The sequence below is a fragment of the Pteronotus mesoamericanus genome, unplaced genomic scaffold (genome assembly GCF_021234165.1).
Source record: "Pteronotus mesoamericanus isolate MK-2021 breed Mesoamerican mustached bat unplaced genomic scaffold, CSHL_Meso_final contig_73, whole genome shotgun sequence".
Classification (NCBI taxonomy): Eukaryota; Metazoa; Chordata; class Mammalia; order Chiroptera; family Mormoopidae; genus Pteronotus; species Pteronotus mesoamericanus.
In genome coordinates this window covers 7,243,812-7,262,040 of record NW_026555245.1, presented here as the reverse complement: position 1 = coordinate 7,262,040, position 18,229 = coordinate 7,243,812, and positions in this window count along the sequence as shown.

Sequence of the window (18,229 nt, the reverse complement as noted above, 5' to 3'; positions counted from 1 at the left end):
ATCCATAAGATAGATGAATAATAGTCTCCCTGAATTTTATATTGCCTGCACTTTTACACTGTTATTAAGTCTGGATGCTCTATTTTTAATGGGGTCATAACCTAATTGAAAACATGTCAAGGAAGGTTAAACAGTGTAGAGTATCTGAAGCCATGTCTCATGAGAAATGGTTGATGAAATTTGTGATGCTACATGTGGAAAGATAAGACTTCTCCAATATCTTTATACTGCCATATAAAATGGTTAGAGAATTCTTTTGCATGGCCTCACAAGATAGAGCTGGGCTTAATATAAAAATACTATTTTATAATTTTAATTTAACATAAAGCAAAATATAAATAATTGGAGTATTAGACAATAAAAATGACTTGCCTTTTAGATTGTATTACTTTCCTGTAACTACTTTTTAGTAAGATCCTGCACTGTTATGACACATTGCTTTCTTTGGTCTCCAATTATGATAAAGCAAATGTAGGGAGGAATGATCATTGCCACCTATTGGTAAAAACAGAGAACTAAGAAGGATTGAAGATCATTTGTTCTGAAGTCAGAATTTATGAGCAAACAGATAATAATTAGTGGTTATTTTAACAATTATAAATGAAAATATATGTGAATGGAATTCATGTGTTTATATTACATAAGTGGCTTTTCAATGAAAAGGTCCCTTACTTTAAAATGAATATAAATGTAAATATAAAGTAAATATGACTATGAAACAAAAGTTAATAACATATCCACTGACCTTTAAGAAATAAAATAGCATTAGTGGTTATACAATTTTTGTATTCTTTATGAAATTTTTCATTGTTTGCTTATTTATAACATCACAAAAGAACACTATTTTTTGAACTAAAATATTTAGGAACCATTGAAAAATTTTATGAGATGAGTAATAACAAAACTAAAATTTAATTTCATAATTATATAGTCACTTTTGATGTATAAAACAAACTAGTTTGGGTTTATAATCAAATACAAGTACAAGATTTGCTTGTTGTGATTATTAAATTGTCACTGGAGACAATCTGGGAATTTAACTGTAGGATATATTAAATTTAGCTATTAATGGATTATTCTACATTCAACTGAAGACAGCAGAAATATACAAACATCTCTCATAAGAACATCTTGTATTTTTCTGCTGTCAACAATTTGCTGAGTACTTGTTATGTACCAGGAACCATATTAGGCATGAAGAGTATAGTAGGCAATAGGAAAGGCATAGGCCCTCTACTCTTGAGGCTTACCATTTATTTCTGGGAGGTGGGGTAGAGGTGAATATACACTTTGGACAATAAACAAACAGAATCAGTTCAGATACATGCACATGTTGCAATGAAAATAACACAGGGTAATTTAGGTCATGCAAGACTGAAGGGCTTTGGGTTGGGAGGTCTGGAAGGCATTTCTTTAAAAGGCAGTATTTAAGAAGACTTGTGTACTATAAGAAGTTGCCCACTGTGCAAAAAAATCTTAGGGAATAACATCCCAAGCAGAGTAATGAGTTGATGTGCAGGGTTTATGTTTGCAATAACATACCCTTCAGGTTCAAATGATTGTGAGGGAAAGGAGAAATATCACCCAGAATATGGAGTGGGACAAAGTTGTAGAAGGGTTTAGGAAAACAGACATTGGCTAGAACGTGTAAAATCTTCTGGGTCAGGTTAAAGAACCTGTATTTTATTCTAAAGGCAGTGGGAAGAACTTGATAAGTCTTAAGTCAGGGCAAGAGTGGACCAAGTTAGATAGTAACCCGCCTTTGCAAATAAAGTTTTATTGCAACATAGCCACCTCCATTTATTTGTATTTATGTATTATCTATGGCTAGTTTCATGCTACAGAAGCAAAATTAGATATTTGTGACAAAGACTATATAACTCACATAGTCTAAAATACAATCTGACTCTTCATGTAAAAAGCTTACACACTCTTGAGCTCAGGAGTGATCACTTGTATATTTTAGATCACCCAGCCTGTGGAGGAGGACTCCAGAGAAATGTAAAGAGAAAGTAGGAGGCTATTCCTCCACTTTTGGTAAATATGACTGTGTTTTAGACTAGACTAGAAATAACGGAAGTGGGAAAAATGAAAAGATATGAGAGATGTTAAGGAGCTGGAGCTGAAGATATTTGCTAATGGCTTACATTTATGGCTAAAAAATATGAGAAAAATTAAGAATAGCTTCCAGAATTTTGTTTTGAGTACCTGCATGGAGGTGACTTATATAAAAAATTAGCCATAATTTCTAAAACTTATGACAAATAATTGTATTCTTTTTAGTGATACACAGAAGAAATGGAAAATAATTTTCATTATATGAATTAGCAAGATCTATTTATATATCTGTTTGCCTATCTAGTCTAATCTATGATCTGGATCACAGATCATAGATCTATCTAATCTATGGTTAAAATACATATGAGTTTGGAATTAAATAATACCTGCTTGGTCAAGTGTTATCTGAAGAGTCTTGGACAAGCTACTTACCATCTCTGACACCAGTTTTTAAAAATTAATATAAAAGTTAACAATTATACAGAGATATCACGTGATTTTTTTCAGCTTTATTTTTTAACTGTAAAAAACAGGATAAAATATATATTCATTTCTATCTTACTAATGTAAGATGTTAGCAATAAAGGATACTTAGTGTGGCATATATGAAAATTCTCTGCACTGTCTTTGCAACTTTTCTATAAACCTACAACTCTTCCAAAATGAAATGTTTATTTTAAAAATGATGTATGAAAGTCTAACCTATTTAAGAACTCAATAAATTTTGGCTTCACTTATGATGTTTTTGTTATTTGAAGATCCTGTTACTCTTGATCATTTCTACTCCTACAATATTTGATTTCCTCTAATATAAACAATCCCACAAGCATATTTTGACAACCGGAAACCTCTTATTAAATGAGTGTTTCCTTCACCAAACTGTAATGCAGTTAGAGAAAGAATGGGTTATTTTAATAAATGTGGCTCACTCAGCTGGATATTTATTTCAAAATATACATCTTGACCCCTATCTCACACCATGAACAAAAGTCAATTCCAGATGGATTGCAGGTCTAAATGTGAAAGATAAATATTATAGCTCTTAAAGGAAAATACAGGGAAAAATTGTTACCATCATGTCAGAAAAGATTTTTTAAACATTGCACAAAAGCACTTACCATGAAAGATAATTAGATGAATAGGAATATATTAAAATTGTTAAGTACTGTTCATCAAAAAACATGATTACAAGAATATAAAGGCAAAATACAAGTTAAACATAGACACAATGAATATATCTAACAAAGCTCTGACAGTATATTTAAAAGTATTTTACAAATAAATATAGAGGCTGACACATGAATAGAAAATCAGGCAAAATACTAAAACAGATACCTCCTAATAGATGATGCATGAAGAGGCAATAAATACATGATACAGAACTTCATTAGTCATTAGGGAAAAACACACAAAAGCTAGACTATAATAACACTACATATCCATCAGAATGGATAAAATTAAAAAGATGGAAATTAAAAATGTGAATGAAGTTATGGAACAAATAAAATTCTTAGCACTATATGATTGAGCAATAACTTGGAAAACTATTTGACTGTATCTGTGAAGCTGAACATACTCATTCCTGATTCCAGCCCTAGCTACTATCCAATAAAAATGCATATATTTTTTCATCAAAATGATGTTCCTGAATGTTTATCACAGCATTAGCTGTTATAGTACCAAACAGACAACTACCCAGTAAACAATCAATAGTAGAATCAGGGTATATTCACAGACCAGAACATAAAAGACAATAAGCATGAATGAGGTATATGTAAATATAAAATGAATTCCAAACAAAATGTTTAACAAAATAAGCCAGATTACCTCTCCCCCTCCAAAAGTTCATGTTATATGATTCTATTCATATAGACTACAATGTAAAGAAAGTAAAGCAGTCTATTATGCTAGAAGTCAGGATAATGTTTGTGTGTGTGTCTTTTCTGGGGTGGGTGGTGATTGGAAAAAGCCATAATAAGGAGTCTAGTGGTCTAGTAATTAATGTCTTTTTAACAAATCTGTCTGCTTGTTACATAGTTACATTCATTTTGTAAAAAATCATTGTCTTACACGTGTGATATAAATATTTTTCTTTTTATATATTACTCTTTAATAAAACAATATCTTTAAAATTGCTTTTCACAACATTATATAAAATATCAGAACTTTCACTGACCAGTGAAAAAGTTAACCATATGCTAGGTAAAGAAGGACAATAAAATTTTAAAATATAATTTAAAAATATTAAAATTGCATATCTGGCATGCCTTTATCTATAATTTTCCAAAGGGATGCAAAAATGTTCTTCAAAATATTTTAGTCTCCATTCCTTTCTCCTCTGTCACTGTTATTCCTTTTTTTAATTGTTATTTTTTTATTTTTAAAATCATGTTTATTCTATTACGGTTGTCTCAATTTTTCCCCCCTTGCCCTCCTCCACCCATCCCACCCCGCCCTCCCCACAGTCAATTCCTACTCTTTTGTCCATGTCCATGGGTCATTCATACATGTTCTTCGTTTAGTCCCTTCTGCCTGCTCCATGTTATGTTATTCCTTTCTTAACAAGAAAGTCTATGTCTCAATTTCAGAATCCAAGGAAGGAAGGAAGGAAAGAAGGAAGGAAGGAAACATTTGTTTGCTGCAAGATCAATAATTTTAACTAAGAAATTATTCTTGTTGCTCAGTAATTATTGTATCAACTCTTAAAATTTTATGAAAAACATATATTCCAGGTGCTGTTAAATGTGGTAAATTAGCTGATCTTGAGAATATCCTTTGTTTTTCTCTTATACCCTTACTATGCTGGAAAATCCATATTATTTAAATAATGTAATTAGTGAATGACTTTTTTAGTGATTTATTTATCTTTTAACTGTTTTTTTAAAATACAGAATATCTTAACGCTGTGTGCTTGAATGTATACATTCTTTATTAGTAAAACTGGTATTTTGTAATAATATTCTTTTGTCTGGTTAAAAAAGGAAGATGTCAGATTTCAGTCAATTTCCAAACTATTCGTTAGTCATCAACCTGGAGCCTAAAGCAATGCTAAAAACCATAAGGCATACTAAACAAGTATGCACCTTGATACTATGTTCTAAACACTTATCACTAGTAAGTGAGTAGGACAAAACAAGCTCATCTGTAATAATATGAGAGCAAGCTAGAGCTAAACTGGGATCCAACAGCAGTATATTTAATTGTAGTTCAGAAAGGGATAGATTAGGGTTAAAGGCAGTGGTGCTCAAATTAGACTGCACATTAGAATCACCTGGGAAGCTTTTAGAAGCTTTTTTTTGTTTGTTTGTGTGATGATGGAGGAAGCTGGCTTCCAGTAATGCCTAAGTATCTTCTCTCAGGCCAGTCATCCTACAGATAAGAAAGATAAATTCTAGATAAAATATAATAAACAATAATCTGAGAGCACTTTCAGCTTTACCCTGTCATATGAGGTTGCTAAAGCTCAGATAATGGCTAAAGTGGTCTCCCTGGTTTGAAGAGTTAGAGAACAGATTTCAGGGAAAATAGAGTAGCTGAAAAGTGAGAAGAGAGAGTCTTAAAAATGAATAGCCAGAGAAGGCTAGCCCAGAATTATGTGTGTGAACACTTGCCAAATATTTATTTGACTCCTGACCTGTGCATGTGTAGCTTCAAAGTAAATGGCTCAAATAAGTTTAAAAATATTGAACTTAGTTTTCTGCAGTTAATGCTGCAGAAGACAAAGTTTACTGTTTGAATTCAGCCAAGTTAACTGCATTCTTTTTAAAAAATCTCTTCACAGAGCATAACGAAATCCCAAATCTATGATATAGCATTTGATATATTATTAGCATTGTCTAAAATTACTAAACATATGAAAAAACATGAAAACATCAGCAATAGTAAAGAATATGCTCCAGATGAGGAAATGAGCTGACAAGAATTTTAAAACAGCTTTTTAACCATGCTCAGTAACATAACAGAAATACAGTATCTGAAATGAAATAGTAATTGTAAGGCTTATCAGAAGATAGAATGTAAGAAAATAGTTAGTGGAGAAGCTTTTTTAGTTTGGTGCAGATTTGTCTATTTTTGTTTTTATAGCCTGTGCTTTGAAGGTCCTTTCCAAAAAATTATTGCCCAGACAAATGTCAAGATTTTTCTCTATGTCTTCTTCAGTAACCTTACAGTTTCCAGTCTTCTGTACAGCAAAGGAAACAATCAACAGAGTGAAGTAACAACTTATTGAATAGGAAAAAATATTTGAGAATTATATATTTATTAAGGGGTTAATATCAAAATATATAAGTCAACTCCAAGAAAACAAATATCCCGATTTTTAAAAATGAGCAAAGTAACTGAATACACAGTTTTCAAAAGGAGATATACAAATGGCCAGCATGTATATGAAAACTGTTCATCACTGATCATCAGGGAAATGCAAATCAAAACCACAATGAAGTATTACCTCATGCCTGTTAGAATGACTGTTATTAAAAAGACAAGAGATGACAAGTGTAAGCAAGGATATGGAGAAAAAGAAAACTTGTACACTGTTGGTAGACACGTAAATTCACATACAAGCATTATGGAAAACTGTATGGAGATTCCTCAGAAAATTAATACAACTACCATATGATCCAGCAATTCCACTTCTGGGTCTATATCTAAAGGAAAATCTAGTGGGTAAAATATTTTTTCTTTCCTCCACTCTGTGACTATATTAAAACTATTAGTTTGTATACTTTAAATAGGTGGATTTTATGGGATGTGAATTATATCACAATAAAGATATTTTAGAAAATGACAAATAAAAGTAATAACCCAGTGGAAGCCTTAAATAAATGCAGCCAAGAAATAGTGTACAGGAAACCAAATAGTTCCCATCAACGGTGTAAGGAAGTAAACTGTAAGATAAGCCAAATAGAGGCTGAATCATGTGGATGCTGATTTATCAAAATGGGCACTTCTGAGGGACCACTACTAGAGTTGCTGTTAAGCCATTGGAGCTGTTTCTCTCTATTGGACAATATAGAGGACATCGTCATTCCATGAAGACTAATTGTGGGGCTACAGGGAGGACTTACTATGTTTCTTAGTCTCCCTGAATGCTTATAGTAAAGTTTGATTACCCAAGGCAACTTGAACTTGTCTGTGTTTCTTACAATCAGAAGACATTGCCAACACTACATGTTCTGGCTAGTTCCTGCTTCACAGATAGTGGACAACAAAATTTTCTAGTTGATTTATGCAGAATGTCATTACAGTAGTAGATAAAAATAATTTGATCATTTAAACCTAATTTAAGAAAAATTGAACAATAGAGAATCAGGATGGTGGAGAAATGAGTGGAAGTCACAATGACCTCCTCCCAGGACCAACCTGGAATTACAACTAAATTGTGGAGAAATCACCTGGAACAAACAACTGAATAATAGCGAGAGAGGAGGCTTTTAACCTCGCACAGACAGAAGAATCAGCTTTAGCACAACCTAACTCATAAGGAGTGCAGTAGGGACTTGAGAAAATGGACAGGGAGCCCACGGGCAGCAGCACCAGAAGGAATATTGAAACAGCCAGTTGGATCCCCCTGAGCAGGGTGGAATCTAAACCATAAATGGGGATCTCCAACCTATAGCACCAGGGTCCAAGAAGTACACAGATAACAGCCAGATGCGAAAAGCAGCAGGGTTGATCTCTGCCAGAGATGGGCAGCAGGAGTCACAAAGAGCCGTTTGAAGAGCCAACACATACATTTTTATTTGCAGTCACTTACCCTGGGCTCCAGCAAAGGCGGGGGCAGAGTGGGCTGGAGACTCCTGAGGAGACACTGGAAAAGGAGGCTTTGGAGAGAAAACAAAGAGTAGCCAGCAGGATCCTGGTGCTGACTCATCCCCCATGGGGCGGCAGCCATCTTGCTCAGGCACAGACCACTTTCCTGAGCTGTAGCAGCATGAGAAGACCCAATAACCCCGCACCCAGGAGGGACTCTGTCCTGCCCTGTGGTGTCTCTAAGCCTGACTGGTGAGTGCAGAGTGATTAGATTAACAATTGAAGGAGACAGCCACAGACAGTAGATTCCTGGAAGTCTTGAACAGACTGCCTAAGGTCAGACATGGTCAACATCTGACATCAGCAGAGGCAGATCCAGAAAGGAAAAAAAACAGCAGTCTCCTACCATAGAAGTTTACACCACAAAGTCAGGAAATCAAGACAGATCAACTTAAGAAGCAGAAGCAAAAAAGAAGAGTCTCACAAATGAGGGGAAGACAAAGAAACACCTCCTACTCAAAGGAAAAGGAGGAATCCCCAGAAAGAGAACTAAATGAAATAGAGGCAAGTAAACGATCAGATACTGAGTTCAAAGCAATGGTTCTAAGGAAGCTCAATGAGCTCAGTGAGCTCAGAGAGAATTACAAAAAACTACAAGGAAACTACAAGGAACTTACTGCAAACTATAGCAGCATGAAAAAGGACATAGAAACTATCAATAAGAGAAAAGGAAATGAAGAATACAGTTTCAGAATTGAAGAACGCATTAGAAGGAATCCAAAGCAGGCTAGATGAAGCCGAGGATTGAATCAGTGAGATGGAGGACAAGGTAGAAAAAAGCTCCCAGAAAGAGCAAGAAAATGAAAAAAGACTCAAAAAGAATGAGGAGGCATTGAGGGAAATGCAAGACAACCTGAAACATAATAATATCCATATAATAGGGATACCAGGAAGAGTAGAAGAGGAGGAAGGGATAGAAAACCTGCTTGGAAAAGAAATCATGGAAAACTTCCTTAATTTGAGGAGAGAAAAGGTCACACAAGTCCAGGAAGCACAGAGGGTTCCATTCAAGGGAACCCAATGAGGCCCACTCCAAGACACATCATCCTGAAAATGGCAAATATCAAAGACAAACAGAGAATTCTAAAGCAAGCAAGGGAGAAAGAGGTAGCAACATACAAGGGGACCCTAGTAGCTGACTTCTCAACAGAAACACTGCAAGCCAGAAAGGAATGGCAAGAAATATTCCAAGTAATAAAAAGCAAAGGCCTGCAACCAAGACTGCTCTACCAGCAAGGCTCTCAATTAAAATGGAAGGCAAAATAAGGAGCTTCTCAGACGAAAAAAGGCTAAATGAATATACCTCCACCAAACCAGCATTGCAAAATATGCTAAAGGGACTGCTTTAAGAATAGGAAAAAGAGTTTATGAATACCCAGTTCTTTTCCCAGTCACCAATACTTGATATCACCAATATTTTTATTACTTATTAATCTGATTGTGACAATGATGTGTTATTTTAATTGTTCCTTTATTCTTTGTTGAAACTAAACCTGTTTTTGTATATTTCTTGCCTATTTCTATTTTTTTTTAAACAAAGCTTTAAATGACTTTTTGGTATTCTTTATCCATTTTTTTTATTAAATGTTTATAGAATTTTTTCCCTAAAAAAAAGAAACAAAACAAAAACAACTATTAACCCTTTTTTAGATGTGTTGTAATAACTTTCCTATTCTGTAACTTGTCCTTTAATTGTTTTACATGAATATATTATTGTATAATCTTAAATGTTTAATATAGTCATATTGTCAATATTTTACTTTGTAGCTTCTGGGTTTGAATACTTCATGGTAAGAAAAATATTTTGCATTTTTGCCTAAAACTCCTTAGATTTTACATATTGATTTTTAACTCACCTGAATGTTTGTTGTATAATGTGTGAAATAAGGCTCTATATTTGTTTTATTTCAAGTAATAGTGATCCATGCACCTTATATGTTGAATAAACCTTATTTTCTCCATTGATTTGAAATATCAATGTAATCATATATTACACTGTTAGAAAATGTGTGTTTCTAGAATGCTCATTTTATTTCATTGATCTACTTGACTATTTCTGTGCAGCTGTCATGATTGCTGAGACTTTATTTAATTTTTTTAATATTTTATAATAGATCTTGACTTAAAAAAATATATAAATATAATAAATCTGCATTAAAAAAAGAAAAAAAGAAAGAAGGAACTCCTAACTTCTGTGACAACATGGGTGGAACTGGAGAATATTATGCTAAGTGAAATAAGCCAGTCAGTGAAAGATAAATACCATATGATCTAACCTATAAGTGAAATCTATTTAACAAAATATACTAATGAACAAAATAAACCACAGCCAAGGAAACATGGAGCAGGCTGAAAGTGACCAGAGGGAATGGGGAAGGAGGAAATGGTGGAAAGAAGGAGAAGGAACTAAACAAAGAACTTGTATGAATGACCCATTTGCATGGACAACAGAGTGGGAATTGACTTTTGGAGAGAGGGGCAGGGTGGGATGGGTGGAGGAGGGCAAAAGGGGAAAAATTGAGACAGCTGTAATAGAGTAAACATGATTTAAAAATACAAAATAAATAAATAAAAACATTTAAAAAAGAAAAAGAAAAAGTTGAACAGAAAGCAGGTAATTATTATTCTCTTTATTTCAATTTCATCAGCCATTTGAGAAAAATAGAAACATCTTTTGAAAATTATAATATAGTAAATAAGAATATCTCTATGCACCTGTGAATTATTGTTTACATGTGCAATATAAATTTAAATTATAATACAAATAAATAAATGTTATGTTAAAATCACTCTTAAGTTGTTGATTTTAGTTGAATTTAGTACAAATCGTTTGTATTTCAATTTGACAATATTTATCAAAAATACAAAAATGCTGTCAGTTTGGCTTAGGAAATTTTACTTTTGAGAATTTACAGTAAATTAAAATTTAAATGAAGAAAAGAATCTTTTTCCCCACCTCTCTAAATGTCTGATAATAAGGAAATGTATAAGCAAATTATAGTACACCCATTCATAAAACAATTCATAAAAATACTATGTAGAAACTAAGACAATAATTAGAGGAGACATGGGAAATGCAAGTAATCACAAGTTAAAAAATTAAAGGCCTAGTATAATGTTGCATTCCTGCTATGATTGTAATAATATAAATATCAAGTGCGCCAATTGGGAAAACTTTAGAAAAAAAATGAAGATGGTTGTGTTATTGTGAAGAGATCAGAGGTAATATATTTTTCCTCTTTGCAAAATTTTCTTTAATTCTGTCATATTGTTTCTACGACTTAAGGATGTAATGTAAGTCTTGATGTGCCAATAAACATATGTTACAGATAATCTAAAGAGATTAAAAGTAAAAGTAAAAATAAAAATATATAATATAGGGCAAACCTCAGTACCAGCAACAGCTCCTTATGAAAAGCAGTTTCTGAAATAACAGGACTTTTTTTTTTCCCCCCAAAAGATCCAAGCATTCAGAGAAAAGTACCTTGGAGAAAATATATCTGCAAACACATTTGTATTGTTTTATCTCCATTGGTAAGGTGAAAAAGAAAAGATCTTTAAAAAAAGTCTATTACTGAATTATGCCTTTCCAACTGGGCTTTAGGTCTTTCTGAAGAACTTCAAAAACAACTTTGCCAGACAAAAAACTTGAGACAATCAACAGCGCCCTCAGGGCTTGTTAACAAATGGCCCTTTTCAGGGAAATCAATGTTTTGGATTCAAACTAGAGAAGGCTGATTGAGTTGCAAAACCCCGCACTAAATATGAACATGCAAGGGTCTTCTATTGGGAGAAATTTTGCAGATGGGAACCATTGATGAACTCTGGCAGGCTGGGAACTTCACTACCTAAAGGGGGTTTATTTCATGTGCATTTTTTGCCCAGAATGAAAATTTAAAGGAATAATATAGCCATTTCATATTTGTAAAAAAGTATTTGTAATATGCAAATAATTCATTTAGTAAGTTATTTGCTTAATTTATTAGCATAATTGCCTAGAACCATTTTTGGTATGTGCATTTCACTGTCTGTGTTGTTCATCTTCAATGTACAAGTGTAACTGTTGAAAATTAAAAGCCAAATCCAAAGAATTCACTACCCTTCTCAAAGATCTGTCTCTTCTGTCTCTAGCACTTGGCCATTATGCTAAATCTGATATTAACCTGAGTCTATTCCTTAGACATGAGAGGAGAAAAAAATAATTACATAAACTACTGAGTGAGTTCATTTTTATTACAGCAATATATGGTCTTTTTAAGGCATTTTCCTCATGATGATTCGTCTTCATAGTGCAATCATTTATAAATGATGACAAAATGGTTAGTGGAGGTGAGAATACCTTTGGTTTCTTTACCTCATGGCTAAAATAGTCCAAGAGGTGAAGAAAAATGTGGTGTGCTCTGGTTTCAATAAGAAAATAATGAGACATCTCTTGTAAATTTGCAAACTTTAAAATATCTAGAGTCTTCTATAACTAGAAATTTAACCCACATCTTTGGGAAGATAATTTCTTTGAATTTTCTGACTTTCTTTTCTAAAATAACAGATTTACTCAGTGTTCTTCTAAATGATTTAGATAATCATATCATCATTAAAATATTATATGGAAGCCTAATACATATAAGAAACAAAATTCAGCTGTTTGCTTGATGTCACTTGGGAAGGTCAGAGCTCCTTCATTTCTATGCCCAGAAACATTTGTGTGGGAACTCCAGAGTCCTCAATATCAGACAGTGTAAAGATGACTGAAATTGATTATTATATTCCTCTAACAGGTAGATAGCAGAATAATCTCAGTCACTTACATTTGTTTGGCAAAGTAATTTGGAGGTTGCTGCTTCAAGTTAGTCATTATTCATTCATATCAAATCTTCATGAAGAATTCTTTTACACAAAATGTCAAAAAAGTTTTATTTTAAAGAGTAGATTAAATTCATTTGCATCTTTCAAGTTGCAAAGAATATTTATTTCATCAAAAAGAGAAGGACTAGTTATTTTCTTAAAATATATTTTCTAATATTTTATATGGAAGGAAGGAAGGAAGGAAAGAAGGAAGGAAGGAAGGGAGGGAGGGAGGGAGGGAGGAAGGGAAGGTCTAGGACCAAATATTTCATCTTCAAGTCTTTGAAATTTTTTTCTATTAGTTCTTGCTTACGCACAACTCTTCAGTATTTTCTCTCAAAATACGAGCTCTTCTGAGAGCCTTCTGTGCTGTGAAATCTTTTTGACAGATGCCTCCCTCTTTCATTTCCCAGAGAGACCTGTCAGAAGTGGGTTCTGATACCTCCATATAAAGGACTCACACGACTCCACTCCAAGAAGACAAATGATCCAATCAAAAAATGGGCAAAGGACCAGGGCAGATGCTTTTCCAAGGAAGAGATATAGAGGGCCCAGAGACATTTGAAAGGATGCTCGGCATCACTAGCCATTAGAGAAATGCAGATCAAAACCACAATGAGATACCACATCACACCGGTCAGAATGGCCATCATAAACAGATCAAGAAACAACAGGTGCTGGCGAGGCTGTGGAGAAAAGGGAACACTAGTACACTGTTGGTGGGAATGCAGACTGGTTGCAGCCATTGTGGAAAGCAGTGTGGAATTTCCTAAAAAGCTGAAAATGGAACCACCTTTTGATCCAGTGATTCCCCTGCTGGGACTATATATACCCTAAGAATCCCAAAACGCCAATTCAAAGGAACGTATGTACCCCAATGTTCATAGCAGCGCAATTTACAATAGCCAAATGTTGGAAGCAACCTAAATGCCCATCAGTAGATAATTGGATCAAAAAATTGTGGTACATTTACATAATGGAATACTACGCAGCAGAAAGAAAAAAAGAACTACTACACTTCAAGACAGCATGGATGGAACTAGAGGGCATTACGCTAAGCGAAATGAACCAGGGGGCGAAAGACAAATAGCATACGATTTCACCTATAAGCGGGACCTAACCAACAAAACAAAGATGCAAGGAAAATAAGACCAGTAGCACTGAAAAAAAAAAAAGAAAAGAAAAGAAACCAACAGAGACAAGAGGGAAGGAGAGAGGAGTGGCGGTGGGGGGGAAGGAAGGGAAGGAGCAACTCAAAGAACATATAGCAAGGACTCGTGGACAAACCCAAAGTGGGGAAGGATTGAGGGAGGGAGAGGGGGAATGGGGGCAGGGGAAAGTTGTCGGGGGTAGGCAGAGACAAATGTATTTGAAAAAATAAATAAAAAAAAATTCTGAAAAAAAAAAGAGCTGCACTTATTGGAAAGCAGCATGCCATCCCAATACAACTTGGATTGCAACATGATTCCATTTTCTGAGGGGGCATCTGTTTTAAATACTTGATTTTGTCTTTATTAAGGATAAAGGACAGGAAGCCAATTGAAGCATCTTTAAGACAATTCTCTTATATTTGACTCCTCCTTTCCCCTTCCCTCCCTTCCTCTGCAAATTAAAATGCTGGTCTTAGTTAACTCTGTCTTTAGAAATGAAGTTTAGTCTGCCTACTCTTGTATTTTTGTGTAAAGATTTTCTTTATGGTTTCATTCCAAGTAAGTCTTTTCAAATGTTTCTTGATACTTTACCTTGTCTGGTTAAATATTTTTTTGGTAAGAAATACTGTTTTTATTTATTTTAATGCAAGCACTCCTAGACATAAAAGAAAATCATGTCAAAACATTTTTCAATTTTTTTCCTGCCAGAGGGATAGTAATTCAGAAAGATCAATTGTACACTATACTCATTTTTTGTTTTTGTTTTTTTTTTATTTTTATGAGATGCTTTGCATGAATTTGGAATTTGGGGTAGAGAATGTAGTTTATGGCCATGTTTTCAGTGTTTCTTCTATAGAGATTTCTTATGGCAGAGCATATTTCCTGGTCTTAAACAAAATCGCATTTAGATAAAAGCAAACGTTTGTTGATAACTAAATATAAAACTTGAAATTAATCTTGCTAATTAAACAAATTTTGATGTTTTAATAAATTTTACAGGTGAGTAAAAAGCTTTCTGATTTCCCTTACTGAAATAAGAGGACAACTCTTTACTCAGTAATCATTCCTACTAGCACCCAAAAGTTATCTACTGGAAAACATTCAAAACACATAATTGCATCTGGCTTGGTGCTTTTGAACCAATAAAATGCATTCTTCCACTCACTGAACCTAGAAAATTTCCACATGCTTGAGTAATGATGATACAGAAATGTTTAATTATCACTCTCCTACCTGGCTTAAAATTGTTCAGGAGTTTTGGTGAAGAACAAGGAAACTCAAAAATTTAGTAAGCATCAGGCTGTGATGTCTTTCAGTATGGAGGTCATATAATTATATATAAAAGCTTCTTTGTCTTCAGCCTATGCAGCTTTAATGGAAACCTACCTTTCAGGATCACTTTTTTTTTTTTCACAAAGACAAGTGAATTTTGGTAATTTCCTTACCTAAGTAAAAATATAACTGCAATTTAAGAAGTTTGATCTCATCAGTCTTTTACAACATACCTTCAGGAAAATAGTACAGAAAGTATGATACTATGATGAGATGTCATTGAAAAATATTCAAAACTACTTTACTATATGGATATTTCAGATAGAATCTATATTTTCCACTGAAATTTAAATGATCAAGAGAGAGTAAGACCAGCACAGTGTCCATTAGTGATAATAATTGTAGGTGATCTTGGCTCCCCAGAGTAGTTTTTAGTTCTTAGATTTTGTTTTTAATTAGATAATTTTCTCCAGAGAAGCACATAACTTTCATTTGTATTATGTGATAAAGTTTAAGGGACCTGATCAATTAAAAAGAGCATTTTATAAGATATAGATAAACAGAAAGGTAAGAGTGCAGTTTTAAAAATTGGACTTTTCAATGTCTCTTCTTAGTATTTAAACCAAATTAGAATTTTTCTTTATAAGAATATTTTTTTCCTGTATATGAATCATGACTTAGTGGCTCCATAGCATTTATCCATTGGCTATTTTATTTGACCCTGTGTGGTAGACAGAACAATGCTCCCAAGGTGTCCACATCCTGATCCTCCCAACCAGTGAATATATTACTTTACATGGCAAACAGACTTTGCATATATGATTAAATTAAGAATCTTGAGATGGGAAAATTACCAGGGATTATTTGGGTGATGCCAATGCAATCACAATGGTTCTCATAAGACCGAGAGAAGAAGAACTGGAGTCAGAAAAGCCTATATGACAAAGGAAACAGAGAGAGATTTAAAAATGTTATGCTGTGGCTTTGAAGATGGAGGAAGGGCCTCTGAGCCAAGGAATTCAGGTGGTCTTTTCTTTTTTTTAAATTTTTTTTTATTGTTCAAATGCATTTGTCTCCATTTTCCCATCACAAAGACAAACAATCCAATTAAAAATGGACAAAGGACATGAACAGACACTTCTCCAAGGAAGTCATACACAGGTGGTAGGTGGTCTTTAGAAGATGGAAAAGTAAAGAAAAAGATTCTTCCCTAGTTCTTCCAAAATGCAGGCAGCCCTGCTAGCACCTAGATTTTAGATCAGTGAGACTAGTTTTGAACATCTTGTCTCTAGAAATGTAAGAAAATAAATTAATTTTGTTTTAAACCACTAAGATTGTAGCAATAGAAAACTTATACATCTACTGAACTCTGATATTTGAGAAGGTGAAACATTATCTCCTATTTATAGGAATGTTGTGATGTTTCCAGAAATATGCAGTTAATATGGCAGAACTGGGAATAGAGCTTAGATTTTATGACCTCAAATCCAGTGTTTTGTTCTACTAGAATTTATTAATAGTTTTATAGTTTATTTTTCCATGTATAGTAGGCAGCTCTTTTTTAGTTCCTGACTGCTAATATATAAAATTGCTATAAAGTTGATAGTTTAAAGCAGCACAAAATTTATTCTCTTACAATTCTGGAAATCAGAAATCTAACGTGTGTCTCTCTGTGCTGAGATCAAAGTGTCAGAGGCCTATATTCCTTCTAGAAGATCAAGGGGAGATGCTATTTCCTAGACTTTTCCAGCTTCTACAGGGGTCACCTGCATTCCTTGGCTTATGGCGCCTTTCTCCATCTTCAAAGCAACAGTGTAGCATCTTCAAATCTCTGTGTTTGACTAGGACTCCTACTTCTTTTGTCAAATCTTCTTTCCTGATTTTGGCCTTTTTCACTCTCTCTTTTAAGACCTCTTGTGATTATATTGGTCCCACAGAGATAAACCAGGATAATCTTCCCATCCCAAAATTATTAATTATATCACATCTGCAAAGTCCCTTTTACCATTTAAAGGGCATATTTACCGGTCTTGGGGATAGGGATGTAGATATCTTTGGTGGGAAGGGAGCATTATTTTGTCTACCGTGTCTCCTTCATATTAAATAATATCCTAATTTCTGAGAATAAACTAAAAAGTCCCAAATTGATGAAATTTATTAAGAAATATTGAATAGGTAAGAGATATATATGATTTATCTCCTAAAAAATCACTCTAATTCTTGGAACGAAATACAGTGAAGGAGGGAGGAAGGGCAGAATGGAAACTGTTGGTCCATCAAGAGAGACTGGAGAGAAGGTCTCTGTCTTTATTTTTCCTTTTCAGTTGTTGGCTTGATCTACTTGGTTAGTGATAACACCATTTAAATTTTTGAGGAAAACTGGCAAGGAGCATGTTTTAGTTTAATTTGGGATGGAGTAGAGAATTAAGAATCAGCCTCTAACATGTTATTATTTGATATTCCTGTTAGACATCCAGGCAGAAATGTATGTCAAGTCAGCAGTTGGACGTATGGTTCTGAGTTCAGAGGAGTGTATGGAAGTGAGAATTGAGGAATTTGGAAATCAGTGTGTGGATAGTATTAAAATCCATGAAAGCAGATAAACTCACTTAAAGTGTGAGTAAAGTTAAAGGGAAGAGATCTAAGGACTTATCCTTGAGTATTCCAAAGTTAAGAAGTCTGAGAGAAAAGGAGAATGCAGCAAGTGAGTCAGAGAAGGGGAAATGAGGAAAACCCAGAGAAGCTGGTGTTCAGGAAGCTAAATGAATATGGTATAATAAAAAAAAGAAATAGTCAGTGGTGTCAAATACCTGTGATAGTCAATATATTAGACAAAGACATTTCATCATTTTATTCACTGTGTCTACCTTTAAAAATTTCTGTTCAAACTTCACAATAAGTTCAAATATGACCACTCTCTACCACCTCCATCATATCCTACCACATTCCATTAGCTACCCCTTGAACCCCTTAGCCAAATCACCATTCTAGCTCTCTTAGGGCTAGCAGTGAAGTTTACAGACCCTTATTATTCTCCTCAAAACCTGTTGTAATATTTATATTGTGCCTCGTCCCTATTGTGAAATGATTAACTC